The following is a 16,228-nucleotide window of genomic DNA, read 5'->3' on the forward strand; positions in this document are numbered from 1 at the left end:
CACTACAAATAGGAGCATCGTCACAATATTTACCTCCAGAATCAATGAAATTGTAAAACCAGGGTACCATTATGCTGTTTATTTATTATTTTTATATTATATTATGTTAATAAAATTTAAATATAATGGACAATTAAATTTGAACTGAATCTAGACAAATATTTCAAAATATAGAATGCAATGGTTTTCACATAAAATTAAATATTCGTCCAAAACTCTTGATAGGTACCAGTTTTTGTAAAGTAAAGAAAAAAGATGATGATGACTAGAAGGAATCATGCCGGCTAAATTATTGCAAGCAAAATACTTCTATAATTTTAACAAAGAAATGAAAGCAAAGGGCCACAGTTTTCTGATGGTGCCAAAAAGAGCTTAAATAACACCAGAATGTGTTTAAAAATCTTGATCATGTCTGAGCATAATTCAAGTTGCCTCTAAGTGTCTAAGTTTAAATAAAATTTAAAACGAATCTTCCCAAAAATGTCCGATCCTCTGGAGTGTTTGTCAGGACGTCTGACGACTAAATTAGAATTTCAACAACATAGTTTTCATTCCCGACATGTTTACTTTGCTGCAAGTTTAATATAAACTGCCCTTTTCAGTTAATTATATTTCAGACTCGACAACTTCAAAGGACAAATTCGTATAAATAATCAGTGGGAAATTAGAGGCAATTAAATAGTCTGCTTGTGGCGGCCACTTATTTTGGGGGAGGTACGAAAGTCTAAGTATTCAGTGAAAATTTTCAGCAAAATCAGAAAGTCGATCTGGTACGAAATGAGAAACCGGAAACCCCAAAAAAAAAAAATAATTGAAATTTTAAACTTGTAATTATTTCCATTTCGGTTTGAGTTAGTGTTTGTTGTAGCTGTTTTGAGTCTTTAATTACACACTGAATTAAGCGTCAAGAATTTGATCCAAAAGCTCGTCATTTTCGCATCTCTTAGTTTTTTTTTAGTAACAACAAATAAATTATTCAAGAGTTGATTCGGTCTGAGTTTCGTTACTTCAACTTTGCCACTAAAAATGATCACCGAGAGCTTATAAAGTATAAACAAAGGAGATTTTCCGACCTTTGTACCGAGCAACTTGCTTTGAAGCGTCGTTACCCTTGATGTTAATCCACATCAATTAGTTTTTCCGAAAGTATTCCAGGTTGGCAACTACCGACGATCAACTGTCTCCCGTCTGGCTTGCAATAAACTTTTTTAATAAAAATTTCTCGAGCTAATTTCCCAGACAACAAACTTTAAGTGAGAACCATTCCAACTCTGAACTCTCGCGTGCCACCCCAACAAAATAAAACAAGCTTTGGATACCGATGGAAAGGGAAACATTCGAGCCCTCTCAAAAAGTTGGCTATAAAGCGACCCTTTTCCATCGTGGAGGAGTCGTCCCGCAGGAACGCATTCATTCACGTTCGCGTATGAATCCCGAACGCCTTCGACTGATTTGATCCTGAAGGATGTGACACGGGAGCGTTGGAGGACTCGGATTCGGGGTCTCCCGTAATTGTGCGACTTTTTAATTTGACGAAGGATTAATTTGCTACGAGGGGCTCCGTTTCTCGCTTGAAAAAGTACGCCGGCTCTAATTAGCCCCCAATTTAAAATAATATTTGAACTTTTAACGTGGACTGTTTGCTTTTCATTGCGCTTGGACTCCAGAAGAGATGGTTTCTCTGTTATTATATCGCCTGTAGTTAGCAAATGCTGTTTGCTTTACAACTCACCGGAGTTGTTTACTTGAGGCCTCAGATAACGGCCAAAGCTTCCTCCATAGTCGAGTCAATGGCTGATATTATTAATAAAGAGGTAGCATTTGCTTTTGCTAGTAATTTTTCTAGACTTTGCTCGCATATGCTATGCTTTTGTTTATGTGTGTTAGCAAAGGATAGAAAAATTGCTAACAAAAGCAAATACTACCTCTTTATTAATATGAGCTAATGAAGCGCAAAAATCGCTGAAACTTTTTAATCTTCACGAACAGCTCCGATTGAAATGTGAAAAAAACACATTCATTTTACTACTTATATTACAATATACTATTTCAGTTTGATAAAAATTTCAGCAACTGCACGTAATTTATTATCGTAATTAAAAATTTTAACAAATTGATTTTTACATTTTTTTATAAAAAGCCGATGTAGTATCACATCCTGCGAAGGCATGAACAAAGAAGAGATGCTCTTATTTGATATTTAAAAACTGATTTAAATTTGTTTTCGTTGATTAAACTCGCTGAAAGACATTATTTCTTCGTGGTTTTAAATAGTACAATTCTCTATCATCTGGTGATAGAGAATTGTACAATATTATGTACAGTTCATTTTTCAATTATAGTCCAATGCCGCCAGAAACTAAAATTAATTGTGAAACGAAAAAACATCTATCATTTAGCGAGAAATTAGCGATATCTTTTGTTTGTCACCAGGAACCACATAGCCTCCAACCTAACCAAATTTATGGCAACCTAGTAACGAATATCCCTAAATACCAGAGAGTAGTTTATTTTTGACACGATTATAGTCCGAATCAAGAATTCGATATGACCTGGGTCTGCTTTAACAGCAGTGCATGGTGCTATAGTTTGTCCAGTGAGAGATTGGTTGACATAAAAATCACTAAATTCTACGCAGAGAAAGTAGTACCTAGCGCGCGTAAAATTTGAAATAGATCCTTCAAGCAGTAACATTTTGTGCCCTGAAATTATGCTCTAATTAATGAAGTACCTTAACGAATAAGAGATAAAATGAATGTTAAATATTACAGTTGCAGTATTTTACACGAAGACGTGTACCTACTCTTGACAACTACATACTTGCGTCAAGAATATTTAAAAGTAAAACCTCAACCAACAAGATCGTTTATATATCAATTTTATATCAATGCGAAATCAAACGACTTTATTTTGCTGGTCGTGAAATGTCTACGAAATTGTTGTGTTCAAAATAGCGGAAGCAAAATATGGGGAACTTCTCAGGGGGCTAGGAGTTAAAATAAAACAATTCCTTGGGTTGAAGGACGTCTGTATTTAATTCTTCAAATAAATAAAATCAAATACGTTCTTGTTTTCACCTGCAGTAACTGGTTAATTTCAAATTAAATTTCTGACTTACACAAAATTATGGACAGTGCTGCTCGAGTATCCTTAAGACATAATACGTAGGTAATATAAACATAAAACAAAAATGGACAACGAGACCGTCAAGGTTAATTTAAATTAAATCCTGAGACTTCCTGCAGACGTTTGTCTGAATGACCGACTATCGTGCGCCAGTCCGAATTCAATTTGTCTTATTAAAATATATTTTAGAATATTAACTTTACTTATTGAATAAACATCAGAAGAGCCTGTGGCGGTATAAGACTGAAAATTGAAAAAAGAAATATTTCATTGAAAAAAAACTAGCTTTACAGTACACAACCCTTGTCTTACTGCTCTGCACCATATCATTGAGTGCAAGAAGTAAGTCTGCTGTAACTCTTCTGGGACGCTGCCTCGTCAACTTTCTTGATGATGTTTTAGTTGGACCACCTTTACACTTTGACACTGTGTTTTTGCTAACTCCTAAGTATCTCGCAGTGACCTTTAAGAAAAATACTTTTAACCCTTGACTAATCTGACATAATCAATGATGATGTCAATAAAATTATGATAGGTATAATACTATTTTGTGTTATAAAGGTATGAAAAGCAACCTCCTGTGGATTTTCAGTTGTAAGTTTTTCATTTATGAAAAATGAATAAGCACTTGCATCATCTTCTGGGCTGCTGGGTTGCCAGCTACAGTCAAATAGCTTCGGGTTGCCTACAAAACAGTTTTAAAGTAATATAATTAAATTTAAAGTATTATCATACCTTTGCATCAGTCTTGATATTGTTCGTGATATCACTAAAGGGATTCATGTTTATAAATAGAAATGTCACTTAAAAAAGGCACTCAAAGGTAAACAATAGGGAACTTATAGAACAGAAACAAACTAAAACAACAAACTAACTAATCTTAAAAACTTAGAAAGTTTAAACACCACAAAAAAAATAGTTAAGCAAGAAATAACGAACAAAACACACATTACTCGGAGGTTAACAATACAGAACTTAGTCAATACAAATCAACAAACTAACTTATCCCAGATAATTAAGAAGTTTTAAACACAACAAAATACCTCACTTGAAGACGAAAGAGCAAATAAACCACACACGGTGTTGACGATTCAAAATGACAGTGGCAACGACAACAGCTGAAATTTGACAATTTGCTGTGACAGCATAAATTGGCGTAGGATTACAATGCCCGCGAAATTATTTCAAAGGTACCACCACAATAATTTATTTTATTAAATTTTTTTGTAGTGTATTCTAGTGCATTTTGTAGTGTTGGGTTACAGCCCTACAATTTAAACTCTCCCAATCTCTCGCTGGACGGAGTTTACCAATATTCGAAAACTTATGTTGGCAACTTAGCACAGACGTCATTGCAAATTTCAATTTTTAAGTTTTGAGTTGTCTTCTTTCGTGCTTTCTTGGTTTTTCTGCGAATTCATTTCTCCGTTTACGATTTGTCTTTCAAAAAGCTGTTCTTTTCAGAACTCTGGGCAATTATAATATTATTTATGGAATTACAAGCGGTGGAAATTATTTATTGATTTATTATTATCGTGATGATAGTTTGTTTTGGTTGTTAGGTCAGATGACAGGGATGAGCCAAGGGGAATAGGGGGGTTTGGGAGGGTGATCGACGTTTGCATTTCTAATCGCTTCGAGATTTTGTTACTACGTTAGTTTTTTAATCATAACTTGATTAATATTCAGTTAAAATTATAATAACAAACACCATCGTAATCAGAGAATATCGGTCTTCAGTTCTTAAAGAATACATTTTTTCGATTTGAGGCTTAGTTCTCGAGCAATGGAGTGAGGAACGTAAAAAGACGGCAAAATTAACGAATTTTTGGCGAGCGTCGAACAGAGATACAGCCATTTCAATTTTGCACTTCCCATAAAACGCAATGCTTTTTTGAAAATTGTTTATTTTTTTACAACCAAACGGCTACAGAAAATATTACAAAGTTTCCACCAAAAAAAGATTTGAACATCGGCTATCTGACACGCTACGTAACTCGAAAATTTTGAATAACGCCCTTTTGCACACGACAATTTTTGAACTTTTTTTTTTGGAAGTTCACCTATACATAATCAATCGATTTAGCAAGGTGTCAGCTTCTTGTCATTAACTGCCCACACGACGAACTTTTTAAGCGTCCGAGTTCTCTGTTAGTCGGGACAGCCAGCGAATATTTTTGCCATTTCGTTTCGCGACGAGAATTTTATAATTCGTATCGTGTGAGGTGAAGACTTGGCAATCACGGAGCTGACTATCTGGCAACAGTGCGTTAAAATGTAGCACGAGAGCCCACCCCTCAACTCGGCAAAAAGAAAAATGCATTTTACCTCATAATTGACTCGATACACAAGTCTGCACTGATTTCAATGTTTGCATAAAATTGACAGTTTTTGAACAATTTCGACCCCCTGATTACGAAAATGATTATGGTTTTGCGCTATCACGTCTAGTTTTTTCACAAATCGTTTTTTCTTAAAATTGGAATGTTCACCTAGAACGAATGAATTATTTCAAAATTTCGACATTGTAATATCAAACAACAATATGGATATTCGAAATTTCCTTGTTTTATTTGCGATTGGGACAGCCGGGCACGAGACAAGCCTTAGACTCAAAAGAAGTGGCCTTTAAGAACTAGACTTGTACCGGGAAACAATAATAAAAATAGTATATTATATATTGAGGGAGAGAAATGCATGATTTTTCCTAAGGTGCAGTTTGTAGCCAGAGGGCGAAGCCCGAGGGCTACAAAGCACCGAGGGAAAAATGAGCATTCTCTCCAGAAGTATATATACTATTTTTTTCACGGTAGGGAGTAGAAACAGCACAAAAATCTCAAATTTTAAGAATAAAAAAATGATGACAAATGAGTTGTCATCTTTCGATGAATTTAATGGAATTAGTAGTTGCCTTGACAACACAATTAGATTTTTGTCACAACAGTAAACAACTGTCAAAAAAATGAAAACTCTCTAGGGAGCAAGTATTTGCAAATATTTGCTCCCTAGGGAGAAAATGCTCTACTTCTGCCACGATGTTGACATCCGAAAAGTTGATTTCTACTCCCGATCGTGAAAAAATAATTTAATTCTATCCTAAAAAAGTGGTATTAGGTACCACAAATGCATATCAAACTCTGTTTGATGAAGCAATTTGTAAAGGCTCTTGATAAAAATGGACAATGTTTCAAGTATTAATGTACAAAGTTACCAGATTCCTCCAATGCCAAATTAAAAGAGGTTAGGACCTCAAATAAGACCTTTGTGCAAAGGTAAGGATTTTCAAAATTCTATGAATGTTGTTGAAATGAATGCCTGGACCGCATTTAAGAACGTCATAGAAAAATTGTTTGGAAATCACAAAGATGAAGACTACAAAAATATTGTAAGAATCATGTTTAAAAATTTTCACATCTTGGGATGTAATATGAGTTTGAAAGTGCATTTCCTATTTTCGCACTTAAATCTTTTTCTTAAAAATCTTGGTGCTGTCAGTGAGGAACAAGGAGAACGTTTTGACCAAGATATAAAACAAATGAAGAGGTAATATCAAGGAAGATGGAGCGTATCAAGACTATCAAGGATGGTAGACTTTTGCTGGATGTTACAGCGCGATGTACAGTGGCGAGCACGGAATTTCGCACACAGTGGACATTTCACTGGCATAATTTTATTAAAATGAGATACTGGCGGCAGTTTCGTGACAGTTTAGGTGAAACATCAGTCATGATCACATATATCATGATTGATTATAATGACAATAAAGCTTAGAGTAAATAGTTTTTTTTAATGACATACAAATTGGTGTGCGAAATTCCGTGCTCCCCACTGTACCCAAAAAAAAACATACAGCAGACAATCAATTAAAAGAAGTTTCCTCACAAAGCGTCAAAGATGCCATTCTCATAAGGAATAAAAAATTTAGTTAGATTTTTAACCGAGAATTATTATAAACATCTTATTTTCCTAAATAAATTGCTTAATTTTTTTTGTTAATTGTGAAAAAACCTGACGTGATACAAAAAAATAAATTGTATTTTTGTAATCAGGGCAGGGCTCCAGTGTTATACAAAATCAGTTATCAAAATCAAAACATGGATTAAAAAGTTTTGTTTTGTAGGCCTGTGTAATATATTGGCACCATTGCCGGATGGTTTGGTGGTTTTCAATATAAACATTTTTAAATGATGTTTTTATAAAACTTGACGTTGTCAACTTGTAATCATTGAAGGATATTTTTTTCAAAGATTGTGGTTTAAGTCATTTATTCCTAAATTGTAATAGTAACATATTACTTTTTTGGAGAAATAGGGAGAATAATTTAAGTGTGATGGCAAGCTCGAAATGGTTTAGTTGTTTTACTCAAATAAACCAGCAACAATTCGTTTAGATTAATGAACATAACATTTAAATGAATGGTTTTTTCAGTGTTTTGCGCTTTTCTCGAAAATCAAGAGTAAAATTATGTTTACCATTCAAAAGAATGACCTTGAAAAATAGAATCCAATGGTAAAAAATTCAATATCATTCCGTTGCATTAAAGAATATATGGTCGATTGAATTTGTTTATTTCAAGAAAAATGAAATTCGTTTTTCAGTTTTTTGGGTTTTTATAAAAAATGAAGAAGCTTAAATTATGATGTTTATACTTTATATAGTCTCAAGGAAGCGTCTTGAAGAGTGCAAAATTCGATGCCATAACTTCTAAGGTGGATATGCAAAAAAAAACACTATCCCCCCTCTTTTTTTTCGGCTGAGAAAAAACTTTAAACCACTGGATTCTTTCTGTCAAGGTGCTTCTTAAGAGCCGAAAAAATTATACCTTGCTTAATTTCGAGAAATTGTCAAAGTTAATTTGTGAAACGAAAAAACATCACTTAGGGAGAAATTAGCCATTTGCAAGTGTTATAAAGAATTCGCTGCCTTACATTTTTGATATGGTTACGATATCTTTTGTTTGTCACCAAAAACCACATAGCCTCCAACGTAACCAAATTTATGGCAACCCAGTAACGAATATCCCTAAATACTAGGAAGTAATTTATTTTTGACACGATTATAGTCCGAATCAAGAATTCGATATGACCTGGGTCTGCTTTAAAAGCAGTGCAATACATATTTGAAAACTTATGTTGGTAACTTAACATAGATGTTATTACAAATTTCAATTTTTAAGTTTTGAGTTGTCTTCTTTCGTGCTTTCTTGGTTTTTATGCGAATTCATTCTTCGTTTACATTTCGTCTTTCAAAAAGCTGTTCTTTTCAGAACTCTGGGCAATTATAATATTATTTATGCAATTACAAGCGGTGGAAATTATTTATTAATTATTATTATCGTGATGAACTGATGATAGTTTGTTTTGGTTGTTAGGTCAGATGATATTAATGAACCGCTTACATATTTTGTTGCTACGTTAGTTTTTTAATCATAACTTGACTAATATTCTGTCAAAATTACAATAACAAACACCATCGTAATCAAAAAATATCAGTCTTTAGTTCTTAAAGAATACATTTTTTCGATTTGAGGCTTAGTTCTCGAGCAATGGAGTGAGGAACGTAAAAAGACGGCAAAATTAACGAATTTTTGGCGAGCGTCGAACAGAGATACAGCCATTTCAATTTTGCACTTCCCATAAAACGCAATGCTTTTTTGAAAATTGTTTATTTTTTTACAACCAAACGGCTACAGAAAATATTACAAAGTTTCCACCAAAAAAAGATTTGAACATCGGCTATCTGACACGCTACGTAACTCGAAAATTTTGAATAACGCCCTTTTGCACACGACAATTTTTGAACTTTTTTTTTTGGAAGTTCACCTATACATAATCAATCGATTTAGCAATGTGTCAGCTTCTTGTCATTAACTGGTCATCCGACGAACTTTTCAGCCACCGCGTTGTTAGTCGGAAAGCCAGCTAATATTTTTGTCAATTCATTTCGAAACGAGAATTTTATGATACGTACCGTTGCAGATGTGGCAATCACGGAGATGACCATTTGGCAACAGTGCGTTATAACGTCCCGCGACAAGAAGGAAGAGAAAATGAAATAGTATTTTACAGTAGAAGTCCGTTAGGATAGCCTTTACTGCCGAGCCAGAGATTTTGTGAGACGAGCTCGCAGAGCGAGTCGAATAATACTGGCAAGGCTGTAAAGGCCCTAACGGACGTGTATTGTACAATAGTTTTTTCTCCCAACCGGTTAGAAATGTAGGCTGTGGATACCTCATTTGAGGTGAGAAAATTCAACTTTCTCGCTAAGGTAAGAAAGTTAATCATGAAATGTTTATGGTAAAACTGTACCAAAATACAAATGTCAAAAGTGTCAAAAGTGAAATAAGTTATTGATAAATGAAAGCCAATTCAATGAAGTAAGTTGGTAGGTCAATCATATAATCTGGAAAATAAACAGATAAGCTAGGTAGGTAGATTACTTTACCCTGTTTATATCAAATTTTCGAACAAACCTCAAATCTTCAAATGCGATGACAAGTTAATTAAACAAATAACACAGCCTACTATTCAATTCTCAAAATTTTCGTTTTAATCACGAATATAACCATCTTTTTTGACTTTTTTCAACAAAGTTGTGCCGGTAGGGAAAAAAATTGTATTCAAACCTTGTTAAGAAAGTGTTCTTGCAGACCTTAGGCACTTACAAACCTCGTCTACGACTCGGTTTATAATCTTTGCCTGCGGTCTGCAAGAAACCACTTTCTTACCTTGGTTTGAAATATACTATTGTAATATCTCTACGATTCGTTCACAATTATCTTTTTGAAAAAAACTGAATGATTAATAAGTGTGCGGAGGACGTCGTCATGTCAACCGTTGTTTGTGAAAAAAAAATTGTTTCAATGTTGTTTGTCAGATTTGTTCAACGCTTAACTTTCCGTTGAAAATAAATGAATGAAATCAATAAAAAATCGCAATCAAGATATGCCCGATGTCCGGAAGTGAGGTATAGTTCTTGCCTGCAAAATCGCGCTTGTGTTAGTCTTAAAATTGTGAAGCATCATCTTCGATCTTGTCTACATTTGCTGCTGCTTGTCAGATTTGTTCAACACTTAACTTTCCGTTGAAAATAAACGACTGAAATCAATAAAAAATCGCGATCAAGATATTCCCGATGTCCGGAGAGCAAGTGAGGTCATCGTTATTCCCTGCAAAATCGCGCTTGTGTTGTGGTGTTAAAAGTCTGAAGCATCATCTTCGATCTCGTCTACATCTGCTAGTGGCATACGGATTTCGATTAATTCAAGGTGTGTCCCATAACATTAAACATTAATTATTGTACCAATTGTAAAAAAGTTGAAAAATAAAGTTTAGATCTACGTTGCTATAGTTATTTAGTCATTCATAATGGCCGCTCCCGCTCATAACGGACACCCTTAACGAACTCCGGCCGTTATGAGGTTGTTTACATGGTGACAAACAGTCCGGAAAGCTACCTTTAACAACTAGATATTACAAAAAATACTTAATCTCTGAATATTTGTATAGGAACGGTTCATCGTTTATTATATGGATCATAAGCTACTCGTATTACTCCACTCTTTCTGTTGCTTTTATTTATAATTGTTTCCGAAAATTCTCCTTATTGATATTTAAAAACTGGTTTAAATTTGTTTTCGTTGATTAAACTCGCTGTAAGATATCATCTATTCGTGGTTTTAAATAGTACAATTCTCTATCATCTGGTTATCATCTTTCCCTTAGAAAATTCATAAGCTCCATGTTTATTCATGCAGACGTACAAAATATTCTTTCATTTTTAAACAACGTTCTGAGAATGGTAAAAAAGTGCATAAATTCCGCTTCCACACTGTCGCGTTGACAGTGTAAATTTCTGCCTTGAATCCTTCTGACACTATTCATGTCGAGAGTCAACAGCTGCGAAAAATACATTTCTCCCAAAATAAAAAAAGCACACCTCGAGACGCGATCCACATTATTTGTTTGCCAAGAAGCCGCAATAATTTTTGCTAGAAGTGATTAGAATCGGGGTGTCATTTCTGAGGGATTTAATCTTCATCCGCCCCATATTAATAACTGTTTGGCGTCGGCGGTGGTACATTTCAAGTTGATTTTCCGACTGTTTCGAATTTGAGGGATCCGCCTCAATCACGTTCTCATTAACTCCGTCCCTGATGCGGTGTAATTTTCGAAATTACGATTTAATGCCAAGATTTACGAGAACCACCTTAGAATCCATCATTCGCAATAACATTTTTAAATTGGTAATTAAACCCGGGACGCCATTTTCTCGGGAGTTTAATCGAATTGGAGTTGCGTTCCCGGCCGGTGGATGAAGTTTACGCCGATCCAGATTTTGCAAAACCAATTTCAAAATTAGAAAAATTACAGTCATCATAATTGTGCAACAATTCTGGAATATTTCACGTGGTGACACCTCGGCACGGTACCACAATTTACGACCCCATGTTATGGGTCTCGTGCGGTTATAATGTGTCAGTGATGAGCGGTGTTTGAATAATACTTGTACCATGCAGCGATATCGATCTGGGGCGAGCTTTTCAAAGTTTTCGTTTATTACAGCCATTAGGGGAGCTTTTATTATCACTTCGCGTGCACGTTTTGACGTAATTATTTTTTATTTGGATGGACGAGTGACAGCGAGTCAGATATTAATAAGTGAAATATCGTCCTGCTGCAGTCTGCTTACAAAGTATTTTTATTTATGTTACAGGTCACCCCTTTATTGGGCTGTATTTTGCCAAAACAAGCAAAAAAAACTGATTTATTCTGTGTTGTTACTGTTGTGCTGACCTGAATACAAAAAAATTTAAATAAGTGTGGTGCGAATACACAACAAAACGTTATATTTCTAAGCAGAATTTCAACTTCGTTTTTGACATGACGTGTTGCCTGGTAACACTGTAGCGACAACTTCAAAATTAAACAAGATAAAGGATTCAAGAGGAATCGGGAAAAACGAAATTTTTTCACTTCGAAAGTATTACCATTAATAATTTCAAAGTTTACTTCTGGTCATTATCCTTGGTGGACACGTCAAGGACAGTAGGAAAGTTTTAGATGAGGACAAGTCAAAATACAATTTCATTTAAAAAAACAAAAATATTATGTATGCAACCAAATATACAACCGGTCGAATGACCTTCAATTGTGACACGAACCTCCATAGGAAATTATGTGGGATTGTGCACTAGACCCGACACAGCTCATCTACTGAGATTACTCGATATAACCGAAAATAATTTGAATTGTAAAGTTTGCGAAATGATTGCAACAAAGATATCAAAGTTATCTTATTATAAAAGTTTGAAGCGAAAACGACGTAAGCTTCAGCATCACTATTTGTCGATGCGGCCACGCTTTGTCCCTTGGCCACATCCCCGTCATAACCCAATTATTATTAAAATAATTGCGTTGGAATATTTTTCGGGATCGTAGAAAGCCCGGAGTAACGCAATTTGTGCTCACATCTGCTAATTATTGTCCCCATTAAATTCGTTATCATTCCTAAAACACGGCATAGTGCCTTAATTACGTGAACTGCCTTCAGAGAAGCCATCCGGAGTCACACCGGAATAACTCCGCGAGCTTTGATACTCACCGGAGTGTAAACGTCGGGATGGTCCACATCACAGCTCTACGTGAATCGTCGAATGCGAGGCAAAAAAACATTTTTGACAAGCTTGTTAAAATTTCCGGCGTATTTTAATTACAACCCTCTCGTGGTAAGTAAGAGGGTAATAACAATGAACGGGCTTCATTCATTATTCTGTTTCATTAAACCGAAAGTGATGTTATTGTCACGTTGTTCGAAATTTATGATGTGAATTATTTAGAAGACTTTAATGTCGGACGTATAACAGCGCCATTTTGCCCCACTTAGTCCACCTGGAATTAACAGTTTCCTCGTCGCACTCAAGAAAGGGAGGGAATGTCAGAAAATTATTTTTCCCAGATTCTTAGTGTCATAAGGAGAGGAAGAGGTGAAGGTGAGCTTTCAAAAATTTCCATAAAATTCTACGTAGCAACAACTGTAGCGATAATTAAATTAACTCCTTGGGGTACGGACAGGGGTCAAAGCGCTTTCGCGTGTATAAACAAAGTTTTTCAATTATGGTCACGTTGCGGCCAGGGGGTGAAAAACAAGTTAACATCGTTGGTCAACAAAGTACCTCCCATCGATTATTCCTGTTTTATTTTCCACCTCTCGAGCAAATGGCCGTATCAAACGAGTTAATCAGCTTCAGGTCACAAACTTTGTAAACGTCCCAATACCGAACTTCCGCAATACCTTTATTGACTTTTCGCCGTATTTCCACTTAATTGTTCCCAAAAACTTCCAGGCGAATCTGTCAAACGTAAATCCGGACCGGTTTCGGTCGGATTTAGGGAGTCGCGTTTGAAAAAGGACGAACACGATCCGGCAGAAATAAAAATGCGAGGGGCGAGCAAACAGAAGGGCAGCGAATTCTTGCCCTCGCCGAATAAAAGGTGAAAGGGTGAAGAAGATGCGACCGTGAATATGAAGTGGTCCGGCTTTAGGCTGCACATAAACCGGAACCGGAGGAATTCAAATAAGGCGGAAGGGAGTCGTACGCTTTTTCACCTTTTACCATAAGATAGCGTTTAAGCCAGGATACATTAAATTCTCTTATTGCGTCGTTCTTCAGTGGGGATTCGTGTCACTGGAAACAGGGCTTTAAATATTAAAAAAAAAAAAAATAGCAAAACCAAAAACACATCTTAATCGTGTAACAGACAAACTCAAAACTACACGAATTAATTAATAATAGTATATTATGCAATAAGCACAAAATGATGCACATTTTGCACGTTTGCAGTACGAGTCGAAGACGAGTGCTGCAATTCACGCGAGTGCAAAATTGCTATTTTGTGCGAGTTGCATACTACGACAACATACTCTAATTAGCTAAAATAATTTTCCAATTTATTCAGATTTCTTGAACGTTTTGAGAAACAAATCGCCAAAATAAACCATTACGACGTTCTCGGAAAACGATTTTGCGTTTTGATACGCTTTCCACTCCAAAAAGAGGTTGTAAGCGCGTAGCTACATTTTCCTCGACGTTTCCGGTAATAAATTTAACGTTGCTGATTTTGCTGCTTCTGTGTCAATTCCAAGACACTATCACTATCACATTCAACATTACTTATCAGAATTGAAGATAACTACTAAATTGTCCGTGAATACACAAAATATTGACAGAAACAAACTGATGACATTTCATTACTCCGTCGTTGGACGTTATATTTCCAAAGCCGCCGTGATCAAAAATGAATGAATCGAACACAAAATATTTCATTTTGCATTGGTTGCCTAGCAACCGATTCAAATAAACATATTTCGATGTTGTCGTACAAAAAGACAATTTTACAATTTCACAGATTTGATAGCTGTTTCAGAAACATCTTTCGTCATTTCAAAGAGGAGGCACGGCATAGAGGCCGGATCTATTTTATTTATCATTACTGGTATTTCTATCAAATAATAATATTCCTTTGACAGCGCTATTTTTTCAATATCATTTATTTTGCTACACGTCCACTTTTTACACGATTTCCGCGTCGTATCACATTATGGAACAACGGAACGCGATTTCCTCCGGCGGTCACCCATCCAAATGCTGACCGCGTTCGACATTGCTTGACTTCACTTCCACAGTAATGGATCCAGTAGTGTTATTATTTGTGCACACTTAATTACGAAGTTTACTGTAGAACCCTGTCTAATCAATTTATCGCCAGCCTTAGCTTTTATGTTCATTAAATATTAAATAATGTTCGTTTCTGTTCGTTTTTTCTCTAGGAAATAAATTACGTTCAAATGAAATATGCAATAATGATCGGACAAAATAGGTCAAAGCGCTTCGCTCCTGTTTTAATTGGAATTAACGCAACATCACACTACAACACTTAACGAATTAATTAAACATGAGTGTACAGTAACTGTTTGCGGAACTACCTAAAAAGTTTGTTGGTGCTTTAATACTCCTAAATCAAAAAAATAGACGATTAATATTTAAAAATAAATCTGTTTCGTTTGAAGTTTGATTATTCAGTTTGTGATTTTGATAGTAGCTCTGCACCATTTATGTATTTGGATAAGTGGAGCTCAAGAACAGCTTTGCGAGATATCTAGCTCTTATCTAGTGTTACTGCCGTAGAGTTATAGCAGGAAAGCTAAATCGGGCTGGCTTTGTCCGATGAGAATTTATGCAATGACACAATTTCTAACAATTTCAGTTTAATCAAAAACTCTCATTGTCATATTTTGATTGCCGATTATGATTCCAATTTACACCAGTTAAAGAAAGAAAAAACACTACTGTCTAGTTCTAGGAACGAGTTGGAAGTCTAAAAAAATAGCGAACTTCGCACTATTCTTAGCAATTCATCTCAGAAGCCAAATTACTCCAACAACGAAGGGGTTGCATTCACGTCACGCCGAACCCCCTAACGGTCCACAGTCTCTCCTGAATTCCGAAACGATTTGACACGTCCACATAAATACTTAATGTTCTTCGTCGCGTTACTGCCGTTTGACTGACCGACTTTGTGGCTTGCATAAATAACTGCAGTAAAACTGGGTCATCGAAGTGTTTAAGAGCCCCAAAGAGCCGTCTTTTCAATTTGTTTTTAAGAAAGTATCGTAACGAGGAACAAAAGGTGTCGCAGTCACCCGTCAGACGGTCCATTATCTTTTTTAACATCGTTAAAATGATATTCGATACTATTGTGTGTGAATGTCGATGTGGAAAGGAGCGATAACTGAGTGCGCAGCTAATAGCTTGGCCCGAAGCTCGGACTTTGAAAAAAAATTGTTCTCCCGTTATTGGGTCATCGAACGAAAAATGTAGATATAGTGGGTGCAAATTACAGAGCTATTTTAATCTCGCACTTTGCTGTGATTTGTACCCAATCGTTTTAATCAAATTTTACTCGATAGATTTTATTTTAAATTATATTATTGCCCCTTGTTTTTAGGCAACCAAATAATCACATCGACATATCTTGTGGTAAACCCAACGTAGTACACCAGAATTACAGACGACAAATTTCCTAGAATAAAAATTAACTAA

The 16,228-nt window shown here is 35.5% G+C and overlaps 1 protein-coding gene and 1 long non-coding RNA gene across 2 annotated transcripts in view; one reads left to right on the top strand and one right to left on the bottom strand.

Moving 5' to 3' along the window:
- LOC138132222 (adhesion G protein-coupled receptor E2-like) overlaps window positions 1–16,228 on the top strand; it is a 95,330-nt gene that overhangs the window by 39,928 nt on the left and 39,174 nt on the right. The gene's annotated exons all lie outside the window — the stretch shown is intronic.
- Window positions 3,012–3,473, bottom strand: LOC138132240 (uncharacterized). Its single transcript, XR_011160031.1, has 2 exons — window positions 3,423–3,473; window positions 3,012–3,369 (listed from the first exon to the last, which is right to left on the bottom strand). It is a non-coding gene; the product is annotated as an uncharacterized lncRNA (long non-coding RNA).

The sequence above is a fragment of the Tenebrio molitor genome, chromosome 5 (genome assembly GCF_963966145.1).
Source record: "Tenebrio molitor chromosome 5, icTenMoli1.1, whole genome shotgun sequence".
Taxonomy (NCBI): domain Eukaryota; kingdom Metazoa; phylum Arthropoda; class Insecta; order Coleoptera; family Tenebrionidae; genus Tenebrio; species Tenebrio molitor.